At 47.8% G+C, this 21,722-nt stretch overlaps 1 long non-coding RNA gene, 1 other non-coding gene and 1 pseudogene across 2 annotated transcripts in view; all 3 read left to right on the top strand.

The window, feature by feature from the left end:
- LOC142590704 (uncharacterized) overlaps positions 1-21,722 on the top strand; it is a 166,650-nt gene that overhangs the window by 113,926 nt on the left and 31,002 nt on the right. The window lies entirely within an intron of this gene.
- Positions 570-19,846, top strand: LOC142590797 (uncharacterized; annotated as a pseudogene).
- TRNAK-CUU (transfer RNA lysine (anticodon CUU)) lies at positions 2,628-2,700 on the top strand. The gene has a single exon. It is a non-coding gene; the product is annotated as a tRNA-Lys (tRNA).

Here is a 21,722-nt window from a genome sequence, read left to right as displayed (position 1 = left end):
AAAAATAATTGACCACCCTTTGACCACTGCGAAATAAAGTGCACACGAAGGTCGGCATCTGCGGCTCGTCGTTGTCGTAACTCCTCGGCTTCGCACACCCTCACGGCGAGGTCGGCACGCCGAAGACGAGCGCTTTCTCGAGCGAGTTGCTGGCGGCATTCGTCAAACGACGCCTGCTCTTCGGCCAAATGCAAGACGTGCGGCCCACTACCGCAGTCGTTCTTTCAACGCAGCCTGCTCTTCGGTAGAGCGAACGAAACGCGGCCTCTCCATGTGACCGCGGGTCCTGAGCTGGCGGGAAACGGCGAGCGCGAGGTGAGCGAACACGTGATCACTCCCTTTCTCTAGGAGAGAGGGGAAGCCCGTGATTGGATCGCGCCTTGCGCTGCGTTTACTTCTGCATGTATATAAAAGCCCCTTTCAAGGACGCATGCGTCGAAGGAAGGATGGCGCAATTGCTTATGAACAGAGCTTTTGTGTGTAACACTGTGTTATTTCCAGCTATATGGTACTCAGCGCAGGTGATGCCCTGTTTGCCGGCTGAGGTGAATCGAGTGCATAGATTTTGCGCAACATACATTTGGGAGTCACGGTTTGAGCGCATGAGGCGCAGTAATTTATTCTTAAGTAAGGCAAAAGGAGGCCTAGGGCTGGTAAACGTAGAGGTAAAACTCAAAGTTCACAGGTACCTTTTTTTCAAAAACCAAACCCACCATATTATACGTCATTCTTTCAAACAATTAGGAGGAGGGTACTTAAGCGAGGGGATCGAAAGTGCCCAAGGAGTCCCACGAGCCCGCACCCTAAATTTCTACAGGGAGGTGGAGCAGGCAGCTCGCTTCTTCGAGCAGCGTTTTAGAGGGCAGCTCTTTGGCGTCCGTTCCTGGGTTTCGCGTCGTCGTCGGCGTTGTCGTCGGCCTCGTAACCAGCTCCGCCCCCCTTTCATCCCCCCAGCGCTAGCAGCGACCGACTGATACCGCTGGATGCCGCTGACGCCGCTAGAGAGTCAAGATAACGTGACTGCATAGAACACCGTCGCCGCCATGCAGAAAGAGGAGGAAAGGTTCCCCCCCCCCCTGTTCTTGTGTGGCGGATAGGGTGCTCTTCAGTTGCCGACGCGCCGGTTATTTCACGTAGGCCCCGGCACGTCGACGAATACGTGACCACCTTCCCACGGCTAGACCTGGTTCTTAGCGCTGCGGAAGCGAGGGTATCATATTGTTTGTGTCGGCATCGGCGGCGTTGTCCCTGAAACCAACTCCGCAGCTGGGGTTGACTCACTATCGGCGTCAGCGGCATCAGTCAGTCGCTGCTATCTCTTCCCTCCTCCCTTTATCGTGTTGTCCGCTTGCTGCGCGCGCTTCTGCCCCCATCGTTTGCCGCTGGGTGTACACGCCGCCCCCCTCCCCCCTCTTCCTGCGAGTCTCCGGTTGTCACAGCGCCGGCTCGAACTTAATTCCTTTCTTCGCTCCTCCTCCAATGCAACCCTTGTGCGGTGGCAATCAGAGAGCCAGATCGGTGGCGGCGGATCTGTATATGTGCACCGCCCGAGCCGAAATTGCCGCTGCCGTTCGCCACTGCGAAATTATCTGCCAGTTCTTTCTGAGCCATGAGCGAGACGACCGATGGAAGTCCTCCGTCTGCTGCTGCTGCTGCTGCTGCTAAACGAGCTGCCAGAGCAGAGGCCCAGCGCCGTCACCGTCAGAATCCAGAGGTGCGTGCCGCCGAAGCAGAAGCTTACCGTCGCCGCCGTCGAGATGATCCAGGAGTACGGGAAATATAAAAAAAAAATTCTGTGATAGCGCATACATGTGTTGCTCGATTTGTTTGCCTCAATCTATCGAAAAGGTGAAACAGCTTATTTGCTGCGCTCAAATTTCGCATTAGGAAGTAACGTAATCGTCGGTAATTTTTTCTCAAGACTACCTAAAAAATGTAAAACGGAAGAGTCTGTACTGGAACACTATAGATATGCTATTCCCACCACCTCTATATCGGTCTCAAGTTGGAAGCCACCTGGAATCTGACGTTTTCAAGCGTCTACCAAAATATCCTGTAAAAACAGCGATTAAGGATTTCTTTGTTAGGTTACATGTCGAAGTTCTACCTGTATACACATGGCTACGTAACAAGGGTTTCTCTCGTGCCCTGGTCAACGGACTGCCCGCTCTGTCCCTATCCATAATCGTTGCATCACGTATTTTGGTTTTGTACAAATGCAGGACTATTTTGGCACAACATACGAATTGTGTTTGACGTGCAGATATACCCAAATTGGCATAACGTAAGATATCTGACACGGGAAGATGACAAAAATAACAACAGTGTTGAAACCCTGTTATTGCTAGGTTTGTATGCAATTTGGAGATACCGAACTGATTACGTCCTAGCACTAGAAAACCTGCGTGGACGCACTTTTGTGATGCTTTTGCGTATACAAGTTCGCTGCTGGGCGGCGAAGATGAGTTTATCAAGCGATGGCAGGTGTGGCAGTAGCGTCTGCAGCAAAGATGAATACTTATATAGATGTGCAATTCTCTGTGTATGTGTGTGTGTGTTAGAAAAGCTGTGAAGAAAGAACGTTTCCGTGCATGGTACCTGCTATGTAAAAAAGAAAAGGGGGGGGGGCCCGGCTAGCTCAGTCGGTAGAGCATGAGACTCTTAATCTCAGGGTCGTGGGTTCGAGCCCCACGTTGGGCGTTGGTTCTTTTTTCTTTTTTTTACACCAATAACTCTACAGCGGTGATATGCCGGTGCTCAGTAATTTTTGAAGTTTGCATCAGTTGTCTAATGTATGGCGCGGCTGAAATTCGCAGCAGCGTTTCTCTGTGAGCTGTCCTATGTTCATCGTTGTCACGTCCTCTCGTGGCAGTCCATGATGCTCCTAATGTTTGCATACGGTATGTTATAATAAAGTGATATTGTGGAATGTTAAAAAAAAAGGAAGGATGGCGCATTGCTTAGCGTTGTGGTCTCGCAACCCGGAGGGCGGTGGTTCAAATCCGCACTCCGAGAAGCACTTTTTATTTTCGCGTGACTTCGTTTTTTTTCGCACCGCAACACCGACGCCGACACGAGTGAGGGGAATACAAGCTTCGCCTGAAAGAGCTTTGCGCCACGTTACTCAGGTTGCGCATGACTCTCACACAGGACTATTATTTTCAGCACTTATCGTTTTTCCCTTTTATCAAATGTATGATGTTAATCTTGCAAAGAATACGTGACTAGCGTAAGACGTAATAAAGTTCAGTAGATTCGAAATCGCGAAATATGGGCGTTTCCTTTTTCACGGACCGAACATGGGCGTAATAGAACGCAGATGCTACTGAACAACTTTTCAAAAAAAATTATCGATATAAGCACAAATTCCTGGCAGAAATTAAGAGGGCATTACACTAAGTGTGAGTGGACACGTGCATATACCATAAACGCATGTTGTCTGCGGATCACATTAATTTACTCTCTGCGATATTATCAAAATAAACATATACGTTCTGTTCAAATTACGTAGGTGATTAGAATGCGTTTAAATGTATACCAGAAAATTGTTTCATATTGCCATATGTACTATGCACCTTGATACGTGTTGTTTTTTTTTTCTTTTTTACATCTTGATTTTCAAGCATTGTTCTTCGACACACGTTAAACACGTTTACATGTGCATTCTATCTGAAATAATATTGTTGATATCAATGTATCACCCTATCTAATAATCACGAGTTGATATCATTATTACAATCTAAACACATGTTCTATTGATATTTTATGTTCTTTATTACAATTCCAGCTATTATGTACGCGTTTTCTGTATATCATGCATATATTTTTTATGGTGAGATGCAATCAGGGCCGGAGCCCTTGTCAAGCTGCTGGAAAGCAGCTTTTTGCTCCAGTCCTGGCATTTTGTCTTCTTTGTCTTGCAAAATAAACTGTCTGTTTGTCTGGATTTGCAGGAAAAAACGGCTTATCGAGCTATGCTACTTTACTTGTGTGCAGTTCATGTGGCACTTGGCGTAACAAACACTGAACTTGCCAGCTTATTAAAAATATCATGGGCAGTTTGTGGGGCGAGAAAAATCAGCCATGGTGCGCAGTACCGCAGAAACCATTGCTACCAGCACCACCGTGACGTCACGTTTGCTCAAACGCAGTGTAAAGGCGATTGCGTTGAATATACCACGGCAACGGTCACCTTCGAATTGTAGTGTCCACAATGGCAGCTGCGTACACGACTGGCTCCCAGGACTTGCCGATGGACTCGATGAGCAGCTCTTTTTCGATGAAAGCCTTTATACCTCCTCCCAAAGAGACCTTGAAATACGCATAAAACGAAATCAATCTCAACGGCATCAAATATAAGTCGAAAGCTCATTCAGCCCTGAAGGCAGCCAAAATTCCCCGAGTCTCAGTTTACTCACCACAACCTGACAAGAGTTCCGCATGGCTGGAGGCATTAACGCTCAATGTGTCTAGGCAAGAATGAGGTCACGGCTTCTTAAGGCAATCGCTCCGTATACGCGCCCGACGGCGCGGTGCACCGAATCACGTTCGTTTTAAGCTCAAGGCCTGACAGTGGCGCTCTGCGGCAGCCTAAGTGTTCTTTATTGAATCCAAGTGTTCAAAGCTACGTCGGACGCGAATAATCCTGTTGATCACCTTAAAGATACGGCGCAATGGCAGATCCACAAGGAGAACGCTTCTTGGCAATTGCATTCAGCACTACCTTTGGAGCAGAGTGGGCAGAATACGCTGAGAGCGCCTCATCAGACGCACATACCTTCCCGTCATTTGATGTGCGAGCTAGAAACCTCCACAAGTGCGTGCCGTAGCACATGTCGACGGCAATCAGTGCTAGCGCAGCGGATGGCTGGCTCGCTGAACGAAATGATCTTTACAAGTGGCTGTAGGCGCTTAACACGTTATAGAACGAGAGAACAGTGTAGAATGTACGTAAAGCACACAAGGGCGGACCTTCAAAAGGGCGGAACCAACAAACTTATTGCGAAAGAAACCTTAACAGTTTCAAGACAATTGTTAATATAACTAGATTAACTAATCTGCAGGCCATAATAGGTGGCGCTGCGGCAGCGCCTCTGCATGCCACGTTGCGATCCAAAGTTTCTTTCTTCGTCAAAAAGCTGTTTTTGTTTTCGGGCATGTTTTCTCATTCCTGTTTTCTTACTTACGTACTCTCTAGTCTAACATTCCACCTAAAAGGTATTGAACCACAAATAGCCACTGTGTGTTTTTCTTGAAAAGCCAGCCCTCTTCCACATTGGAGCTGAATACCACCGAAGTGAACAAGTGCACGTGTATTCTCGATCATTTGTACGTAGAACGCACTCTTTACAGCATTCACTGTATTAAGTAGACGAAGTAGCAATGAAGTGAAAGTGCGTATATTTTGCTGACACACCTGAAAATCTATTTTAAACGCATGCATAACGATGAGGAAGCAGCCATAAAGGTGCTGTAACTAGCGCTATCAATATTTAAGATTTTCATTAGTCATTTCCCTATAAGTATGATTAAAGCAGCCTTACGAACAAGTGTAAGGAAGGAACTGCTTTCTGCAAAAAATTAAACGGTACTACAACGGCGACTCACGCGAAAGAAAATTGTAGGCGACTTCAAAAACATTCAGCGGTCAGTCAATTAATTAGGGGGCTCGGTTTAGCGGAGACAAGTAATGCACATTTTCAGAGCTTGAGAACGGAAAGTCGACTGCCTTTATTAAAACTAAAAGCAGGTTTGCTGAGTGGCAGTAATAGAGCCCCTGTCGGACAGCCGCTTCGCTTCGAGTAGGGGGCAATGAGCCCCCGGCAAGGACAACGAAGTGACGAATGGTCGCTACAAGCTCCCTCCCCCACCCCTCGGAGTGCCATAGGCTTAGGTGTCAATGGCGGCCGGAATGAAGAATAAATGTTCAAGATAGCGGGTTTCACGCGATCGCACGACACTGGCTCTTCTTTGCCGCGAACATCAACCTTTAGCGTTTCTCTGAACGCGAAACCTCACGAAATGGGTATTCATAGAAAGGAGTCAATGATGGCTTGATAGAGTCGCCTCACAGAAAGATGTGCGTAGTTGTGTCCAGTGCCGGGAAACTAAACACTAGCCGCCAGCGGTCGATACGTGTCGGTGTAGGTTGGGCCTGGTCGAACCACGAATGTAGCCTAAGTGCTGCTTGGCCTCTGGCGGAGTGTCTTGCTGGGTGCCGAAAAAATGGCCTGGAACGCGGATTGCTGATCCATAGAGCATCTCCGCAGCGCTGACTCCGAGATCACTCTTGATTGCTGTTCGCAGCCCTAGTAGTACTAGACGCAGCCTTCCAATGCTGTCTGTCGAGCATGGCGGTCAATGACGCCTTCACTTGTCGGTGGAGACGCTCGACGATGCCTTTGCTCTGTGGGCGGTAAGCCGTGGTGTTATAAAGGCAAGTTCCGAGCAGTTTCGCCAGGCCAGTAAAAAGCGAGCTTTCGAATTGTCTGACTCGGTCAGTGATTATCAACATCGTCAGACTATATTATGTCCAATGCAGGACAGAGGCCTCTCCTTGCGATCTCCAATTGACTCTTCATGTCAATTAGAATATCGGCTATCCCTGTTTACTCTCTCATCCACACCGCTCTCTCCTTGTCTTTTAACGTTATGCCTAACATTCTGCGTTCCATCGCTCTTTGTGCGCTCTTTAACTTCTTTTCGAGCTTCTTTGTTAGTCTCCAAATTTCTGCCTCATCTGCTAGCACCATTAAAATGCATTGATTTTACTTACTGCTTTTTACTGATGATGGTAAGCTTCCGTTCAGGATCTGACAATGTCTGCCGTATGAGCTCCAAACCATTCTCATTCTTCTGTAAATTTTTTTCTCATGATAAGGGTTCCCTGTCAGTAATTGACCCATGTAAACCTGCTCCTTCACAGACTCAAGAGGCTAACTGGCGATCGTGAACTCTTGTACCCTTGCCCGGCTCTTCATCATTGCCTTTGTTTTCTGCATATAATATTGCTACGGAACAGTTTTTGCGATGACGAAGAGGCGAGCAGTGTGAAGACGACGATTAGAGGCTAGCGCGGGCTGTTGCCTCATGGCAAAGTGCGGCGTCTTTCCTTGTAAATATACTTGTATATAGCTTTTTGTCTGCGTCTTCCTACATAACATACCTGGTGGAGGTGGCCGTTCCTTGTACATTGTCACGGAGCTTCGCAATGGACGGTACGTCGAGCCTTCCTTCATGGCTCCCGGCGAAGACAACTCGACTCAGCCGCCTCCGACACCTGCTGCCACTTCGACAACCTACATCGCTCTCCCCGCTCCCCGTGATCCTGGCGTATTCTCGGGCAAATATGGGGAAGACGTCGAGGACTGCATCAGCCTGTACGAGCACGTCAGCCGCAATAACCGGTGGGACCCTACTATCATGCTCGCCAACGTAGTTTTTTACCTCGGTGGCACATCTCGAGTTTGGTTTCGGACGCACGAAGATGAGCTTACCAGTTGGGATTCGCTTAAGCAAAAGCTTTGCGACTTCTTACTTTTTAATTAATTTGTTAAGTTGACAACTGATGCAGTTTCGAGCAACACCTCGTTTTACTTCTTTTACATTGTGACTATTTAATTCCCTTAATTTGTTTTCTCAGACAGTTTTGTATTTTCTATCTGATTTTCATTGACTAATGTATTTTGTATATTGTTTCACTTGTGTATTTTGCTAGCCATCGTCACCACCTACGATGGCTACGGTCACCAATGTACCGCACAGAAGGCGTTATCCCGCCATGTGCAGACGTCAACAGAGCCCTACTTCACGTACATTCAGGACGTCTTGGCTCTGTGCCGCAATGTGGACGCACGGGTGACTGAGTCAGACAAGGTTTCCCACATCCTCAAAGGCATTGCCGATGACGCGTTAAACTTGCTCGTTTTCAACAACGTGGCGAGGGTGGATTCAGTTATAAAAGAGTGCCGCCGCCTGGAACTTGCTAAAAGCCGGCGTATCGACCAGCCATTTGCCCGTCTGCCCAATACCCCAGCAACATCTTCCTGTGCCGACAGTTCTCGTCCCAACAACACTGGCGATGTTACCAGGATCGTCCGGCGTGAGCTCGAGGCCGCTTATCCGGCTGCCTTCGACTCCAGCTCCTTCAACGCACCTGCAGTCACGGTTGCCCTGATCCAGGCAGTTGTCCGCTAGGAGTTCGCAAACAAGGGTCTTCACACCATCTGCTCTGCCCATCGCCCTGATACCCACCGGGCTTCTTCGATTCCGCCCCGTCTCGCATCTTATTACCCGCCACGTTCTGGCGACCCATCTGAATGGCCCACTGCTGACGACAAGCCCATTTGTTTTCACTGCCATTGAATCGGACACATTTTTCGGCACTGTCGCAGTCGCTGGAGCTCCCCGACCCGGTCTACTTATACTGCCTACTCTCGCCCCCCAGGTGGCCCTTGTCGTCGATATGCCGCAGGCTCCACTGATTCTCCTGCGCCAAACCGCCCCTATTCTCGTTCGCCTTCACCCCAATAACGACAATCTGGCTCTCTCCAGCCCCGTCCCTCCTTTTCGCCGACTCCCTTCGGACACCGCTCCCAGCCGGAAAACTTGACGATGCTGCGCCTCGAGGTGATACTGCATTGCTCCCTACGCCACCAAATCCTCTACTGACGTTGCCCACTCATCTGAACCTTCTTGATGTGCAAGTCGACAGCGTTTCTGTATCTGCTCTTATAGACACTGGGGCGCATTTGTCGGTAATGAGCGCTGACCTTCGTAACCGGCTGAGGAAAATTATCACGCCCGCCACAACGCCTGTTGTCCGTGTCGCCGATGGCGGAACAGCCTCGTAATTGATATGTGTGCCGCCCGTGCCTCCTTCGCCTATCGCTCCACTACCGTGCTATTCACAGTCATCGCCCACTGTCTCCGAGACATCTTCCTCGGCTTAGACTTCCTCTCCGCACATTCTGCTCTCATCTATTGTTCTTCCAGTACCCACCGCCTTGACCTTTCTGATTCCCGCTGAACCACACGCCAGTCGCCTCAGTCCCGTCGACTTCGTTCGCTTGCCACCTTCCGCACTGACTTACGTTGACTTAGTGTCATCCGCACCAGTGCCCGACGGTCACTACACCGCGGCTCCTATGCAAGACGTCCTCCTTACACAAGGGATCACAGCACCTCATACAGTTTTATCTATTACGGTGAATTGCGCCTGCCTGTCAGTGGTCAATTGTGGCTTGACGACACAAGTGCTGCCACGCGGGATGTCTCTGGCCCAGCTTTGCTCATTCGTGGAGCACTCAGTCGCATCGATGGCAGTAGACGACAATTCAGCCGATCGTCCTCAACCATCGCAGTCAGCAACTTGTACCATCGCCGACTTACAGAACATGATTGCCCCCGACATGCCGTCCGAGCACGCTCGTGAGCTCTACCGTGTTCTGTTTTCCTACCACGATATCTTTAAATTTAACGATCGTCCTTTGGTCTCAACTACAGCTGGTAAACATCGCATTAATACCAGCGATGCCCCTCCTATTCATCGCCGCCCGTATCTAGTGTTACCAGCTGAGCGTCAAGCTATTCACGCAGAAGTTCGCAAAATGCTTGCCTAGAACATTATTGAACCGTCATGTAGTCCATGGGCGTCACCTGTTGTACTGGTAAAAAAAGAAGGATGGCTCATGGCGCTTTTGCGTGAATTATTGGCACCTTAACATGGTTACGAAAAAGGACGTGTATCCCCTACCTCGGATTGAAGACGCCTTTGACTGCCATCACGGTGCTCGCTATTTCTCTATTGACCTTCGGTCCGGCTACTGGCAGATTGCCATGGACCACCTCGACCGCGAGAAGATTGCCTTTGTAACACCCGACGGTCTTTATCAATTTAAAGTTATGCCGTTCGGTCTGTGTAACGCTCCTGCCCCTTTTGAACGCATGATGGACTCCCTTCTTCATGGTTTCAAATGGTGCGCGTGCCTCTGCTACTTGGACGAGGTTATAGTATTCTCCCCAACGTTCGCTACGCACCTCGAGCGCCTCTCAGCAGTCCTGGACATTTTCGTCCAGCCGGTATGCAACTCAACGCATCGAATTGACAATTCGGCCGTCGCCAGATTACCGTACTTGGACATCTCGTTGACGCGAACGGAGTGCAACCGGACTCAGGCAAGATCCATGCTGCCACGCACTTCCCTGTTCCGAAGTGTGTCAAGGATGTGCGCAGCTTCACCGGCCTTTGTTCGTATTTCCGCCGTTTCGTGAAAAATTTCGCGGCCAAAGCATGACTACTAGCCGATCTTTTGAAGAAAGACGCCCCTTTCCAGTTGAGCGATAAGGAGGCCTCTGCATTCTCTCATCCAATCGACCTTCTCACAACGCCTCCCGTTCTGGCCCATTTCGATCCTTCTGCGCCTACCGAAGTCCGTACTGATGACAGCAGTCACGTAATTGGCGCAGTACGGGCACAACGCCAGCGCCGCAACGACCATGTTATAGCTTACGCCAGCAGGCACCTCTTACCCTCGGAGTTCAACTATTCCATCACTGAGCGTGAGTGTCTGGCCCTGGTTTGGGCGGTTGGGAAGTTCCGCCCGTACATATATGGCCGACCCTTTTCCGTTGTCACAGACCATCACGTGCTTTGTTGGTTGTGCTCACTGAAAGATCCTACAGGAAGACTTGGTTGCTGGGCCTTACGCCTCCAAGAATAATCGTATTCTGTCATCTACAAATCTGGCCGACTACACAAGGACGCTGACTGTCTGTCTCGCTACGCGGTAGACGAGCCTGAGGATGCCGACAGTGTTACCGCCAGCGCCATTTTCTCTGTGTCTGCCGTCGCTAACATCGGCGATGAGCAGTACCGAGACCTAACCATGTAACGCTGCGAACACTCATTGAGCTTCTGCGCTCCACACCTACCGACGCATCCGTTCGCTGATATGACCTCCAGGGTGGCATTCTGTACCGAAAGAATTTCCTCCCTGGCGGATCTGATCTTGTTCTTGTCGTGCCAAGAGATCTATTACAGACTGTGCTCTATGAGATGCGTGAGGCACCCGCTGCAGGACATCTTGGTGTAACCCGCATTTACGACCGCGACCGCCACTGCTTCTACTTGTCTGTACTCGCTCGCTCCGTACGACGGTATGTTGCTGCCTGTGATCCCTGCCAGCGTCGGCAAACACCTCAGGGGCTACCTGCCGGTCATCTCCAGCCATCACCATCCCTGAGGAACCATTCTTTCGTGTTTGATTAGACCTTTCCCTTTCCCCGTCATCCTCTGGGAACAAATGGGTAGCTGTCGCAACTGATTACGCCACCCGACACGCTATCACGCGGGCTCTCCCTACCAGTTGCGCCACTGACGTCGCGGACTTTCTCTTGCGCGACATTATCTTGCTTCATGGCGCCTCGCGACAGCTGCTTACTGACAGTGGTCGTGACTTCCTCTCGAAAGTTATCGGCGATATTGTGCGTCCCTGCTCCATTCCTCACAAGCTGACTACCTCATACCATCCTCAAACCAATGGTCTGACACAGCGGTTAAACGGTACTCTTACCGATATGCTGCACAAGTATGTTTCCAAGGACCACCACGACTGGGACATTACCCTTCCTTACATCGCATTTACGTATAATTCTTCCCGGCAGGACACCGCCAGATTTTCTCCATTTTATCTACTGTACGGTCGCGAAGCGACCCTGTCCCTTAACACGGCACTTCCTCCTGCTGCGACCTCAACCGGCGAGTATGTGCGCAACGCCATCGCCCTCGCCGACCATGCCCGCCCAGCTTGCCCGTACTCGACTGACGGCCTCGCAAACCACTCAGCAGCGTCAGTACAGCGCCCGCCACCGTGACGTACAGTTTTCGCTTTGTGCACTTGTTCTCCTGTGGATGCCTGTCACGTCGGACATTCAGAAAAGCTCCTTTCGCGATACACAGGGCCCTACCCCGTGCTGCACCAGGTGTGTGGCGTACCAAATTGCTCCTGTGACTTCAACATCGTCCTCTACTCTTGCATCTAGTGATGTCGTTCACGTCATTAGGCTCAAGGCCTGCTGGACTGCTTCCGAGTCCGGTCTTTAGTCGCTCCGGGACGGCGCTTCTGCCGCCGGGGGTAGTGCTACTGACCAGTACTTCCGATGACGAAGAGGTGAGCAGTGTGAAGACGACGACAACGACGATTAGAGGCTAGCGTGTACTGTTGCGTCTTGGCCAAGCGCAGCGTATTTTCTTGTAAATATAATTGTATATAGCTTTTCTTCTGCGTCTTCCTACGTAACAGTATCTTACACTCTCTCTGTTAAGGTCCTCAATCATTTTTTGAAACTCGTCCCCAGCGTTGTTGCGCGAAGGCCAAGGGTACCGTGACACCTACGCAGCAACAAATGCTTCCGCCACTGTTTCGGTCGTGTTGTCTTGTGGAGACATCGCCTCAGGCCACTTTGAGTACCGGTCGACACACGTGAAGGGGTACCTGAAACCTTTCCAGGGTGTAAGAGGTCCTACAAAGTCTAAATGCACGTGATTGAAACGCCTGTCTCGTGATCAAAACAGCTGCACCGCTGAACACTTTCACAGCTTGACAGCGTTGGCAGCTTATTGGCCAGCTTCGAAAATGTTTGTTGATCCCTGGCCTGGCGAAGCTCTCTGCGATAAGCCGCTGTGTTGCTATGATGCTGGGATGGCTTAACCCATGCAGTGAAACGAATGTTGCCCGCCGAAACTGATTGGGCCCAAACGGCCGAGGAGCTGCCTGCGATGTGTCAGATGTCATCAATGTACTGCGGGAGGCGCCGCGAGAACAGCTAGTGCAAAATTTGAAGCTGGCTCTCTTTTGCGGAGCGGCCACCCAGCAACTGACGCAGCCGGTGCAAAAGTTGTGACGGCTGTTGGTCGCTGAGTTCCGTGGAGAGGAGCTGTTGGAGCTTATTTTGTTGTGATGACTCGAGGCGCTACAGGATCGTGCGTTTCAGGTCGTCGTATGCTGTTTCCGAAGGCGTAAGCGCTTGCAAGTCGTCTGTGGCATGGACGATCTGGGAGCGTAGCGTAGCGACGACGTGCAGGTACCTTGCTGTCTGTTAAGTGATGCGCTTGAGTTGAAAAAGGGCTTCTACTTGCCGAAACTCCAGGATTCTTTGGGCAAAAGCTGGGAAGCTGGAGCTCTGCAGCGATGAAAGGAAGCATAATTGTGGCGTCGTCTCTGTCGGTACGAGTAAGAGAAGCGTCGTTCATGGCTAGTGTTCGAAAAACTAAACGGGAAGGTCAGGAGTCCCCACTTGCTTGGAGTTAGCTTTAGCATAGACAAGTAATACAGGTTTCGCCAGGTTCAGAACGAAGAGCTGAATGACCTTATTCAAGAGTAAAAGCAGGCTTGCCGAGTAGCAGTTGTGGTGCCCTCGCCGGATGGCCGCTTCAGTTCGAGCAGGGGGCAATGACTCCCACGGAAGGGACAATAAGGTGACGGACGGTCGCTACAAACTCTTCTGAGAAGCGTCGCGCATATAGGCTTTGGTTAGTTAACCGTTATGCTAACTTGTGCAATGCAGCTTCGACTTCAACATCTTCGTAATTGTGAAATGCTGCAACCCGAAAGGATTTGAATCAATAATTTAGTTGATCTGTCATCATCATCATCAGCCTGCATTATGTCCACTGCAGTACGAAGGCCTCTCCCTGCCATATCCATTTACCCCTGCCCTGCGCTAACTAATTACACCTTGTGCCTGCGAATTTCCTGATTTCATCAACCCACCTAGTTTTGTGCCATCCTCGGTAGCGCTGGTCCACCGGTTATTTAGTCTACACATCACACGGCCTGCCAGCTCCATTTTTTCTCGTAATGTCGATTAGAATATCTGCTATCACACTCTGGTCCACACCGCTCTCTTCCTCTCTCTTAGCGTTACGCCTACAATTTTTCATTTCATCGCTCTTTGCGCGGTCCTCAACTTGTTGACATGCTCGTTTCTCTGCTCCATATGTTAGCATTGGTAGAGTGCTTTGATTGCACACCTTTCTTTTCAATGATAATGGAATGCTCCCACTGAGGATCTGGCAATGCCTGCCCTATGCACTCAAAGCGAATTTTAGCCTTCTGTAGATTTTCTTCTCATGACCAGGGTCCACTGTGAGTAATTGACCTAGGTAAATGAGCGCCTTCACAGACTGTAGAGGCTCACTGACGATGTTGAAAACTTGTTCCTTGGCCAGGTTATTGAACATTACCTTTGTCTATTGCATATTTATGTTTAACGCCACTCTTACACTTCCTCTCTTCATTTCCTCAATCATTTGAAGTAATTCATCCCCATTGTTGTTGAGCAGGAGAATATCTGCAAACTGAAAGTTGCTGAGATATCCGCCGTTGATACTCGCAACTAAGCGTTCCCAGTAAAAAAGCTTCAATACTTCTTCGAAGCATGCAGCAAATAGCATTGGAGAGATTGCGTCTCCTTGGCTGACCCCTTTTGATAGGTATGTTTCTACTTTTCTTGTGGAGAACCAAGGTACCTGTGCAATCTTTAAAAAGATTTCACAAGATATTCACGTAAGCCTCCTGTACATCTTAATTACGTAATCCCTCTATGACAGCTGGATACTCTACTTAATCGAATACCTTTTCATATTCTATTAAAGCCACCCAGACAGGTTACATAATTGTACTCTGCAGATTTATCGATTACCTCATTCATGATATGGATGTGAACCATTGCAGAGTATCCCTTTCCAAAGCCAGCCTGTTCACTTTGTTGATTGAAGTGTGGCCCTTATTCTATTCAAAATTACCTTTTTGTATATTTTATACAATATAAAAGTGAAGTAACCGGGGTATAATTTTTAAATTCTTAAACGGCTCCTTTTTTATGAATTAGTATGATGTTGGCATTCTTTCAGTTCTCTGGAATGCTTGAAGCCGTGAGACATTTCGTACAAAGGGACGCAAGGATTTGAAGCTTGATATCTTTAACTCGACTGTTGTTCCATCTTTCCTTGCCACCTTTCACCGTTTAATGTCTTATAAGGGCCTTCTACTTTCATCGCAAGCTATAGAAGGAGTCTATGTAACGTGTACGTTATTACTTCGAATGGTGGTAGCTTGGCTGCTCTTAGTACAGTACAGGTTCATAGAGAATTCTTCTGCTGTTTTACGACGTCTTCAGAATTACTGATAATATTGCCCTGCTTACCCTTCAGTGCCTACATCTTGGCTTGTCCTATGCGAAGTTTTCTCCTCACTGACTTAATGCTGCATCCGTTTTGTACTGCTTTTTCAGTCTTTCTCAGTGTATAATTTCGAATATCCCTACTTTCTCCTTATTGATCAGTTTTGACAGCTCAGGTTTTTCCATCTGATCTCTTGAGTTTGACACATTCATTCTTTGTCGTTTCTTTATTGGGTCCTTTGTTACTTGGGAGAGCTTGCCTACTGGTCGCGTTAGTGCCTTACCTCCCACTTCAATTGCTTCTTCTGAAGCCAGCGTAGTTATGGCTTCATTCATTGCCTCTATGTCATCTTCATCTCTCTGTTCTAAGGCTGCATATTTGTTTGCATGTGCCCACCTGAATCGGCCTGCTTTTACGCTTACTGCATCTGTCTTGGCCTGTTTCTTCTGGACCAATTTTGCCCTTTCTCTCTTAAATTGATGTGAATTCTAGCCCTCACTACCCTATAATCACTGCACTTTACCTTAACTAACACTTCTACATCTTGCACTATGCTGGGATCAAAAGAAAGTGCGCAATCTATTTGATTTCTCCTTTCTCCATTAGGACTTTTCGAGGTGCACTTTCAGTTACTAGGCTTCCTAAAGATGGCATTCAATATTCTTAGCCCATTCCTTTCCACGAGTTCTACTATCATCTGTCCTCTACTATTCCTAGAATCGCTGCCGTAGATTCCAACTGCTTGTTCACCAGCTTGAATTTGACCACTTCCGCATTGAAGTTGTGCATGACTACAGAATATTGAGTTTGCACTTTTCTCATCGCTGATTCCACGCCTTCATAAAACTGTTCTATTTCTTCATCATTGTGAGTGGAAGTTGGAGCGTAGGCTTGTGCTACCTTTATACTATACCAGCTATTTAGCTTCATTACCACTACGGCTATCCTATCATTATTGTTGAAAATTCGTCAATGTTGCCCGCTATGTGGCAATGGATTAGAAGTCCTATCCCTAATTTTGATAGGAGTCCTACCCGCGACCACCACTTTGATTCCGCCTGCCATCTGCTAGCCGCCTCGTTAGCTCAGATCATAGCGTGGCTGTTCCAGGTTCGAGTCCCGGACAAGGACGATTTTTTCTTCAACTGTGAAGTTTTCTTTCAAGGAACCCGTATATGGGTTTGCTTTGTAGCACTTAGGTACGTTTGGGTGGACGTCTTATTTTCCCTTTATTAATTACTTCTCTCCAACTAGCGGGTTTCCCAGAAGTATTACGTCAAATCATGTGCCCCTTCGAATGCCGAGCCATCGAGAGCGACTGAGGTACTCTGGCTTTTACATATACCTAAATATATAGCGAAACTTCTGCTCACGGTCAGATCCGAAGACATCGACGCCGGATTTTCCGCGACACGTGGCCCTTAACGCTGTTCGCGTTCAAAAATAACGTGCGCTATGCGCTGGCTTCGATTACGAAAGGGGAGCAACTGAGCAAGAACGTTTCGGCAGCGGGCTTTGGTAGTTAAAGAAGCGTAATTGTCGCAATAACCTATTTGCGATAAGCACCCGTTGTCTTAGTATTGCTACGAAGGCCAATGAATGCAATGTGTTTTTCGTGCTGTCAAAGCGCGCATCGACGCTGTAGAAGTGGACTGAACAATTGCAGCAAGGACGTGCATGCTGATCTGCGCGCGCTACGCCGAAAGAGACAAAACACACAAAGAAGCGCTGACGCGAGGAAAACATGTACTTAGTGGTTCAGCATGCTCATTCCCGACGTATCCGAACGTAAAACGTTGCAAAACCAATGAGATACGTCATACGTACTTCCGTAACGACAAAGCCGGATCCATCTAACCTATGTGAACAAAGAAGGAGACGTCGGACGTACTTTTCGCAACAGCCTTATTGTGACCCGCATTTATCACGCTGAAGAAATTATCGGTGTAGGCGTTTTGCATGTCTCTAACCACCGTTGTGCTTCTCGGGTATCATATTTGAGCCTACCAATTGGATCAGCCGTAAAACTCATCAGTTAAAAGTACTTGGTCTAACCTTTACAATAATTTTCCATTTTGTACCTCAACATTTTATCATATATGTGCCTCGGTATTTAGAATTCCTGCCTCTGCATGTTTTTTGAGAAATTACGAGTGCATTTTCTAAATACAAGGTACGAAGCCTACGTGCATGTGTGAAATAACGATCAGAGGGATGTACAGCACTTGTCGCTTCCTCGTTGATTCGCTTATTACGGGTATTTATGCAGTATCAGGTTAGCTAAGCAGCCGTCCCATTGGATCAGCGCAATGGTCAAGTCTATCCGGAAAGTGGAAGCCATAACCGAAAGACCGAAAGGTGAGTGATTATTATTCCGAAGACTGCAGGTGGTTTACTCGACATTTTGGCGCATTGAATTAGGTAACAATCTCAGATGATAGGTTAGCTTCGTCCCATGCGATTTGAGCTCCCCAGGGCTGACTGAGTGCCACGCCAGCCTTATTGTGGCGCCCGAGTTAGAAAATTTGAAACCAGCAGCGTCACTAAGTATTGGTAATTTCATCGGCAGGTATAGTCTTATTGACAAAATAGAAAATTTAGTTAATTCACGTACCATTAGCTCTTGCGCACTGCAAAAGGTAGGGGAAATGTGGCACTTGTAGGCAAGACCTTGTAGCATTATGGTAATAATTTTTAAAATCACAAAACGATCCACGTAGACACGGTAATTGAAAAGTAATAAATTTTCTGAGGTAGGTAAAATAGTCGGGAGCTTGCTTAACTTTGCGCAAAGCCCTTCATTATAAATAGCATAGTAATAGGGCCAGGAAGGAAACTTAAACATGAATTTGTAACACTATGGCATTGACCGCTAATACAAAATCAGCAGATTTTTGAGATTGAGCATTAAAGGTTATAATATGGGAACGAAACTGATTAACTGGTCGACGAAACCTAATAACCACAATTGTCAGCAATGTCCCCACCCGTCACTATCTGTCACTATCTGTCAGCAATGTGACCATCTCATCTGTTCGGTTGTCTTATAGGAACACTTATTGCTTATTTCTCCAAAGGGTGCGAACTTTCAAAGACTGTATATTTGTGGTAAGCTAAAGAAAGTATGCATAGAAGAGTTTTTCAGGCTGCCATTACAATGCGACATCTGTGGCTGTGAATGAAACTACGTCATCACGTTCAGCAGCAGAACGAACTGCGCATGGGGCTTCGAGCAGTTTAGTAACTGAACGCGTTATTGAAGGTGATACAAGCACCAAGCACTGCACAAGCTAGATTACAACAAATGAAAACCTGCTTACAAAATTTATTCGCATAGAATGCGAAAAGGCATTATAAAATGGGGGCGCTGAAAATTGGAATGTTTAATTGCTTGGCGCTAGTGAAGCGTGCAAAATTTTGATGGTTATGGAGACCTAACTCCATCCAGAGACACACCTGTGTTTGCTTTTGTTTTGTGCCTTTTCAAACGCGTAGAGATGCTGCAATAAAGCAAAAATATAAGTAAAGAACCTGGCAAATGTCCACGGCGACCCTGAGAAAAAGGTAGACCCAGACGCAACGAGTGTACAGCTGCGCATTATGAGGAAGTCGTCCTAGGGGCACGCTCCAGTCTTGAATACTGTCCAGGCTCCAAAAAAGGTGGCAAATTCTGGGTCGGTAGGAAGCCACACGGTTGAAAGCGTACGTTGCTGCCATTGTGCGCAAAAATTCGACTCCAGTCTCGCCTATTTTGCCCTTGCCGAGAAACACCATGATCAGCTTGAGCAGTAAACGGGCTAGCCATAGGTGTAGAACGATCGAGAATATTCTGGTTCTTCCAGTGGGCTTGATAGTGGAGGTGGTCTTGCGGCCACGATCGATGTCTACCACAGTCTCCACTGTATTGAATGGCCCGATGCCGAAGAACCGCAGGGATGACAGAGCATCTCTGAGAATACTGCAAGCATTGTTCGCGGCAGGCTGCAGCTGAGTCTCTTTCGGCCATAAACGGTGCATGGTTGAAGGTATAGGTGTCCCAACGTCGCGCAGATCCTGGACAAAGAAAGTCGCAATGTTCTCTTTATTGTTGAAGTCATATTTTCAAAAAAAAGTTTTCTTTTGCTTCTTGCTCAATGGAACATATGCGCAATGAGTGCGGAAATAACAATATGCAATTTTAAAGAAACATGTAATCACCATGCCACATTGCCATGGTAATGATGCTGCACGCTGAAGCACAATTTTGCACAAAATGAAAATATATTTCACCACCATCACGTTTTTACTTCGTATAAACATAAAGATGGAACTCGGAAACAAATAACCTGCGCGTGGCGTTCAATAAAAATCTTGCAATTGATATCTAGGAAACAATTTACCCTGAAATCGGAATTGTAGCTGAAACAAACTATTGCTCATTTGTGAGCTACTACCACAGACACGTTGTTGACTAAACGAACGTAAGAGCAAACAATTTCTGCCCTAATACTTGGGTGACATCTTTTTTACTAGGATCGAAAGTGTAAAGACCATAAATTAACAGCAACATAGCGGCACCATGTTTGACTAAATGCAACATTTGCAAATTTCTCACGCTTTTCTCCTGCCTAGCAGCAATGCCTGAAGAAGATCAGCGACGAGCCCAAGCGCAATGTGGTTTGAAAGATGCGGATCTGACAATCAGGGCGCTGTATTCAGAAGTTCCATAGATCGAATGAAGCGATAGAGCAATGCTGACGTGCTAGTCATTAGAGCGACGTTGAATGAAAATGAAGCACAATTCTTTGAATCTTTTTAGCATACATCATGAGTTTCATCGAACACCTCGGAGACCATTCTCAATCAGCTCGACAAATGTTTGCGAAATGGTAATGAACTGTGTGACAAATGAAGCTCACTAATAGACAAAAGAAAGATTTGAGCTTGTTTTAGAACACACAAGTTCAAAATCATGTGGGTCATTAGGCGGGCGCTATAATATTTTGCTATATAATGAAGCTTGCAAAAACCCTATATCCGTTTGTTCGTAATTTATTCCACGAGATGTAGCATTTGTTGAGTTTTTAATTGTCTTTGTGGAATAATGATAGTGGCAGCGCAAATTCTAATACAAGAAAATAAATATGAATGAGCGATTTCTACATCGGACTCAGAGCGCATGACAAATATCGATGTCTTCATCAAACGAGACTAGCGAAAAAGATTATATGTGATAACTTTAATAATGATAAAATTGTGACGAGGGTTCATGTGAATTTACAAGATGAAGAATGCAAATGTTTCGCTCAACGAAAGCAGTTCACACAGTTGCACGCGCGCCAGCACAACTTCGTTCACCTCTTCATCCAAACTGCGCTCGCACGTGTTAGTTCTCCGTTGGCAGGCGATGCACGCTGGACGAGTCATTCAGAAGATCGAGTGTAGAATGGCTTAAGGTGCGACATGTGTCACCTGTGTCCTTTTAGAGTGGCGACCATTGCTTGTTACGCGGGGGACTACATGCGTGACGTCAATGAGGCGGTCGACAATGATGATTGGACCGGAGCAGCGGGCCAGAAACTTCCGACACAGACCACGTTTGCGGACCCGTGTTCAGAACCACGCGAAGTCACCTTCGGCGTAAGACTCGGACCGATGGCGCGCGTCCTTGAACGCTGTTGAGACGCCAGCGTTCGGAGGCGTGCGACGTGACGGGCTTCTGCTCAACACAATGTCCCGGAAAGAGAAGTTTTCACGTCCAGCGTAAAACCAAGAATCGTGTCGAGACATCTGGGAGGAGAGCGAGCGTAGAGAAGATAAAATGGAGGGTACTCTGTGATTCTGTGCTTGGCGATGTTTTAGGCGTAAGTGATATAAGGTAGCACTTCGTACCAGTTTTTGTACTTGTAATCGACATAAGCGGATAACGTGTTCACAAGAGTGTTGTTTGTGCGCTTTACGTCCATTGGTCTGTGGTTGATACCTAGGGGCATGGCGGAACTGACAGGCAGACAGACACATTATCGTCTCGTCGACGTTGTCGACGAACTGACGCCCGCGGTCACTGATGATGACTCGTGGAGGACCCCGGCATAGAATTACAAAGGGAAGCATAAACTACGATACGTGGAAGGCCGTTGTTGCAGGTATTGCAGCCGCTTCTGCGTAGCGCGCCAGATGGTCGACACAGACGACTACCCAAAGATTGGCATTGTTCGTGGAAATGTGCCGAGGAGATCGACACCAACAGACTATAAGTTAGATTTAGGAGGCGGTACAAGATGAAGAAGCCCGGGCGGCGTAGTCGTGAGACGCTTGTGACGTTGCATTGTTCGCAACCCGACACGTGTTCTTTCGAGTCGTGTCGCATCTTGCGCCTACATAACCTTTGCCAGATGCGGTGGAACGTTCGCAAAGCCCACGTAGCCGCAGGCTGCATTGTCGCGCGTGAAGCGAAGAACGTGGGAACGTAGTGTACCTGAACCGACGAGAAGTAGGCAGGCTCCTTGGCCTGAATAATTTTTTTTGTAGAGGATGTCGTGTACCACAAAACAGCTTG

The sequence above is a fragment of the Dermacentor variabilis genome, chromosome 8, assembly GCF_050947875.1.
Source record: "Dermacentor variabilis isolate Ectoservices chromosome 8, ASM5094787v1, whole genome shotgun sequence".
NCBI lineage: Eukaryota > Metazoa > Arthropoda > Arachnida > Ixodida > Ixodidae > Dermacentor > Dermacentor variabilis.
The sequence above is the reverse complement of the archived record's forward strand: the minus strand, read 5'-3'. Positions and strand labels throughout refer to the sequence as shown.